The sequence below is a fragment of the Podarcis tiliguerta genome, assembly GCF_965153285.1.
Source record: "Podarcis tiliguerta genome assembly, chromosome: 7".
Lineage (NCBI taxonomy): Eukaryota > Metazoa > Chordata > Lepidosauria > Squamata > Lacertidae > Podarcis > Podarcis tiliguerta.
The window spans coordinates 40,776,139-40,782,138 of record NC_139540.1 but is presented as its reverse complement, the minus strand read 5'-3'; the positions used below and the strand labels follow the sequence as shown (position 1 = coordinate 40,782,138).

Below are 6,000 nucleotides of genomic sequence, written 5' to 3'. Positions count from 1 at the left end.
ACCATATAGAGTTCAATGACTCTCCCATAGCCTGGTTCCTCATCTAAATGCCTCAATTTCCAGCTCTGTATGTACTGGCCCACTATATGAGGAATCTAAAAATCATAAAGATTCAATTTGGAGTAGATAAAAATAGTGGCTATTGTGAAAGGCCTACTTCATGATAAATTAATTTACAAATTAATGCTTCAAATTACTGTTTAGAAATTGAAGGATAAATTGGTTTGCATTTAGTGTTTTTGTATGAGAAATGTTTGATTAAACAATGATTCACTCCAACCACATGTTAGAGTGTGGGTTGAAGTCAATTCTTTGCATATGCTAAGCCAGTCATCAGAATACCTCACTGTGTACCCACATTGTCAGTCTGTGAAGTATGGATGATGCCATCTCAAGCTGCCTATCCAGGTAGAATCATGGGTGGCCACTCAGAGGACAAGTATGTCATGCATGGATTGATTTCAGCATGGATTCCTCTACAGTAAAATGGAAGGAAGGAAGTTCTAATTCCATTAAGACACTGCACCATAATTGCTTTGCGCAAGACAACCAAGCTGTCATCCTGGTAGGTCATATCATTGTTTGCAAGTGGCTCTGCCTGCCTCTGGAAAAGCATGCTATCTATGAAGCATGTTACACAAATAAAAACATATTTGTCATTTTGAATAACACACTATGATTCCACATACATTTTGAGTTGTATAGTAAAGATCCCTTCAAATATTTTATCCAGCTAAGTGTCTGTGGTCCCAAACTCCTAATTTAAAAATGTTGATAAATGAAGTATCTCTTTAGCTAATAAATGAAGTATCTCTTTAGTTATCCTTTGTCAGCAACATTCATTTTAATGGAAAGTGAGTTTACAGGGTTACATGATTGAACTACTGAGCCAAGTCAGTGTTGGCAAATGATGGGCTAAATTATTGATGTTACACACTAATGAATTCTGATGAGAAATAAAACACAGACATTACATTTCAAGTGGTTCATAATTATTTTTGTACTTTAAAAGCAATTTTATTCTTTTGCCAAATCATAGTAGTCTGTAAAACAAAAACATTGCTAGTGATTATAGCTAAAATTAGTGAGTTTGTGGCAAAAAATGCATCTCTGCATTGTCTTATGAATATGTTATTCACATGAGGTTTCTCACTGCTTTGTACACTTCTGAGAAAAGATAATTAAATTAAATGTCTAAGTTTCAAAACCAGTGTCTTTAAAAGATAATCTACTTTGCAGCCATGGTTAAGAGTTCAGTAGCTATGTTTATAATCAATGGAAGAAGCATCTTTTCCTGGAGATGTGCTAAACTGACACAATTAATTCAGGAAGTAATAAAAGCAGGGCAGCTGCCAAAAATGGTTCCTTGCATCTTTAAAACTGTGATGTAGGTTAAAAGAGGAGGGGCTAAATTGGCCTAAAGTGTGTTAGCAAGCTTGGCATTACAAGCTGCCGAGTGGTATTTTCCTGATGTTTCACACATGGTACTTTGAAAAAATAAAGAGAGGCTTGAAATGCACACTGACAGCTTACAAACCCACAGTTTTTTTTGCAGCAATATGTTTTACATGGTCAATACAGAATTGAATCTATTTTAAAATATAATTCCACATGGAAGTGACCTAGCACATCAGTAATATCAGAACATTAATAGCACATTATTAATGGCAATGTTCCAAAGGTGTGATCTAAAAATGGTTTCTAGTCTGGTTAGCCAAAATACATAATAATAAATATGCCATGCTCTGAGGTCTCATCTGTTTGAGCACAACATTGTCAACACCTCTCCAACATAGAAGATGCTCCAACTTTGATACTTCTGGGGAAAACAAATACCTTATAGTTCAGTTCATCTGTAATTTTGGTTTACCAGACTGAGTTTCTCTATGTGTTCCCTTCCTCACCCCTGGCCTCTCTCCTCCCCTTGTCAACTGGCTTGGGAAAACTTCCTGGTTTATTAAATCATGGTTTCACTGGACATCCAAATGTGGAAATTGTTAAGAGTTCTCTTCAAAGACAGGATATCAAACCATATCCTGGTTTGATATTCTGGGCTGGTTTATTGGACTCATATCAGTACATCTGAATCAGGTCAAATAGTCTAATGACATTAGAACCAGTTACATTCTGTTAATTTTACTGTTTGGGTCTCACATGATTACCACCTTGTATCCAATTCACACCACCACCTAAGTTCAATTTGGATAAGGACTCTCTCCCTCCAAGATTTCTGTCTTCATAGAAGTCCAAAGGTTTATGGATACTGATATGAATATGCAATATTTTTTAAATAAGGAAAACCTTGTTATCTGCTAGAGGCATTCCAGATTCCCATCTGAGAGGCTCTAAGAAGTGCTTTGTATATATAGCACAACTGAGACCCCTTTGAACCAGAGTGACTTAAAAGATTAGGTCTCTGGCATGCTGGGTTGGCACTAACCTAGGTGAAGCTAGTAATAGAGGATGTGGGTCACCTGAGGAATAAGAGGTTAGAATTCAGACTATAAATAGAGGGAATCGGGAATTGGAGTGTGAAGTTAGCATTGCCGTGGCCTAGGGAAATAACAGTCTGGCTGCTGAGACCAGGCTATGTTTACCTTGAATAGGGAGCAGCAATGTTCAGAAAGCTGCCAGGCAAGCTGAGGGCATGCTTTAAGAGATAGGGAATGAAGCAACACTGCAGTAGGTTTCCCCTCACGGAGGATCAGATGGCTGAAGCCAAGACAAGAAAAGACCATAACCCAGAAGTTGACAAATTCTGTGAATGGCTCCAAAGTGCCATCGTAGAACAGTAGCAGCAAAGTGCTAAGAGAGAGCATTAGGCAACTAGCTAGGATTTTAAGCGGTAACAAGCTTGAACAAAGGATTTCCCTGTTTGCACAGCACCACCAAGTTGACACACTGAGACACAAAAGGCACTCAAGCAAATCAACAGCAGCATTTTGGCTGGCTCTTGCAATTCACTAAACTTCATATAGTTTAATGAATCTTGCTACATTTAAGGAAATGTGAATGGAACAGTCAAATTTATCTCTCTCTCTACTGCATGGTAGGTAAAGGACTGGTCAAACAGCCAAGGCAATCTAAGGAAGCCTTAACTCCCATAAGCTGTTCTGATGACAAACATTTGAACATACATGTACCAATTGCAACTGCAGTATTTTGTCATGCTAAGGTACTTCATCAAGTGGTCCAATGGCAGCCAAGATTAGTCTATAATTTTAGATGCAATCTGTTGTATTTATGCCACTGAGCAGGTTGCTTCCTGCATAATTTGGATTGTTTCTTCTTCCACCCTGTCTGCTAAGAGTCATACATGCTGGTAGGAGCAGGGCCTAATACATGCTATACCATGCTAAGAAGCAGTGGAATAGTACTATATATGCACAGGAGTTATAATGAGAAATATTTTTGCACCCAAGGTTTCTGAACAGGCTGCCGTCTACAAGGCAAGATTCTGCACCACTCCCACTCTCCCAAGCCCAGTGCTGCTAATTGGATTTACATACCCGAGAACATAAACAAGTACATTTATTTATTATTTTATATTTCTTTTTTGCACTTATATCTAAGTTTTCTTCCATCATGGAACTGAAGATGGCATCCATGAGATAGGCCTCTGGTCTCCAGAGAGCATAAGAGAACTAACACTAGATCCCAGTATCTGTAGAGTATTTGTCACTGTTGTGCATACATGCCAAATTGCCAGAAACATAAAGAGCTTGAACAAAGGGAACTAAATGAAGCTAAGGAACAATCAATCCTTCATTTTTTCAAAACCAATATGAGATCAGCACATTACAAGCTTGTCTTGGGTTCAGGGAAGATATGTATGAGCACTGCTCTCTGCAGATAACCACAGAATCTGATCTAAAGTTCAGAATATCAGGGAATTGATTCACAGTTGTCCTTAAGAAGTGAAACTTGTATTTTGTAATATGTCATATTAAACAGGAAATGGAAATTTATAAAAACAGAAGATTTGTACCTAAATTTCATCTTCAGCATTCCAAATAATTATTATAAATAATGGCAAAAAGCAGGGCCACTAAAAAGCCAATACCAGTCTCTGTTTACTAAAACACCAGTGTTACCAAACTCCATATACCTGCAAGGTGGGAGTAAAGCAATAACTGGAAAATTAGCATGTCTAAAAGATGCAACTGAATGTTATCGGCAATTGTAATAATACTTGAACCTTCAGAAATAAAAGAGGCTTTGAAGATCATCCACCTAGAGAACTATTATAACTTACCTGTGAAAGAACTGTTGAGAAAAAATGCAGTTAAATTGATGATCACTTGACAAGTAAGAAGGAAACCATAAATGAAAGGGCTGTTCAATAGACAGGTAAACACTGGTCCCATTTTCCAAGGGCACAGAGGGCACTAACTCTAGAAGATGTGCTCTGGCATTGGATTACGAGACCACAACTAAAGTCTGTGGCAGTAGGCTTAATAGTGCTAAACCAGGGGTACTACCACTCTTCTTTCTTTCAAGGACAAATTATTTAAGAAAAAATAACTTGCACCACAAACATGTTCTTCTCTACCAAGGGAAAACAGTGAGTGTCCCAGAGACATCCACTGGCACCAGCTGGACTTGGTTGTTCGTGTTCGTGCCACATGGAGCTACCAGGCTTCTGTGGCAATGTCCACAGAATGGGAGAATGGGAGATTGCAGGATCCCCAAGGACGTGCTCTATGGAGAACTGGCTTCAGGCACTAGGCCTACTGGCAGACCAACGCTGCATTACAAAGATGTCTGCAAATATATCATGAAGGCTGGCAACATGTGTGGGAATCCCTTTCAGATGATTGCAGTACCTGGAGACAGTCAGGTTGTGTATCCATAGGAGTGACCAGAGGAAGAATGATCTCTGGGAGGAGTGCAGAGAAAAGACATGTCATGGTGTATCTGTGGCAACAGAACTGGATGCCTTAATCTGCCCCGCATGCAACAAAACATCTCTCTCTCATACCAGTCTCTACAGCCACAGCAGGTGCTATAACTCTCCAACGGTTTGACTTCACCCTGAAGTGCATCTCTTCCATTGTCTCCCGAGACAGGCGAATATAAACAACAACAATAGCTTATTATTGGCTGCTACCCACTTTGGGGCAGAGTTAGCACATAATTCTGAAACCAGGATCAGTCAAACAATATGACACATGATTTGGAAACATAACATTAAGAGTCTGGAGTCAATGCAAATGCCTTCTCAGTAGTCATTCCCCATTGTGGATTGCTGTCCCTGTTGAGAGAATTTCAATAGGGACAAATGCAGGTTCTACACTTAGGCAGGAAGAACCAACTGCACAAATATAAGATGGATTGGGGGGGGGTACCTGGACTGCCAGTAGTACATGTGAAAAGGATCTAGGGGTCTTACGAGACCACAAGCTTAACATGAGTCAATAGTGTGATGCAGCAGCAGCAAAAAAAACCCTAATGCTATTCTAGGTTACATCAACAGAAGTATAGTTTCCCGATCAAGGGAAGTAAGAGTACAGCTCTATTCTGCCTTGGTCAGACCACACCTGGAATACTGTGTCCAGTTCTGGGTGCCACAATCTAAGAAGGATATTGATCAGATGGAATATGTGCAGAGGAAGACAACCAAGATAATCAGGGGTCTGGAAACCAAGCCTTATGATAACAGTTGAGGGAATGGGGTATGTTTAGCCTGGAAAAAAGGAGGTAGAGAGGAGATATGATAGCCATCTTCAAATATCGAAAGGGCTGTCACATGGAAGATGAAGCAAGCTTGTTCTCTCATGCTCTGGAGGGTAGGGCCTGAACCAATGGATTCAAGTTACATGAAAGGAGACTTTGACTAAACATCGAAAGAACTTTCTGACAGCTAAATCTGTTTGACAGGGGAACAGACTCTCTCAGAAGGTGGTAGACTCTCCTTCCTTGGAGATTGGATCTGTCATGGATGCTTTTGTTGATATTCCTGCATTGCAGGTGGTTGGATTAGATGACTCTTGGGGTCCC

At 39.7% G+C, this 6,000-nt stretch overlaps 1 protein-coding gene and 1 long non-coding RNA gene across 11 annotated transcripts in view; one reads left to right on the top strand and one right to left on the bottom strand.

Moving 5' to 3' along the window:
* The window catches only part of LOC310682656, a 23,015-nt gene extending 22,197 nt beyond the window's left edge, over positions 1-818 (top strand). The window contains exon 2 of the long non-coding RNA XR_014514072.1: positions 1-818. This exon is cut by the window's left edge and continues 2,818 nt beyond it. This is a non-coding gene — a long non-coding RNA (uncharacterized lncRNA).
* CCDC178 (coiled-coil domain containing 178) overlaps positions 1-6,000 on the bottom strand; it is a 125,269-nt gene that overhangs the window by 3,405 nt on the left and 115,864 nt on the right. The gene's annotated exons all lie outside the window — the stretch shown is intronic.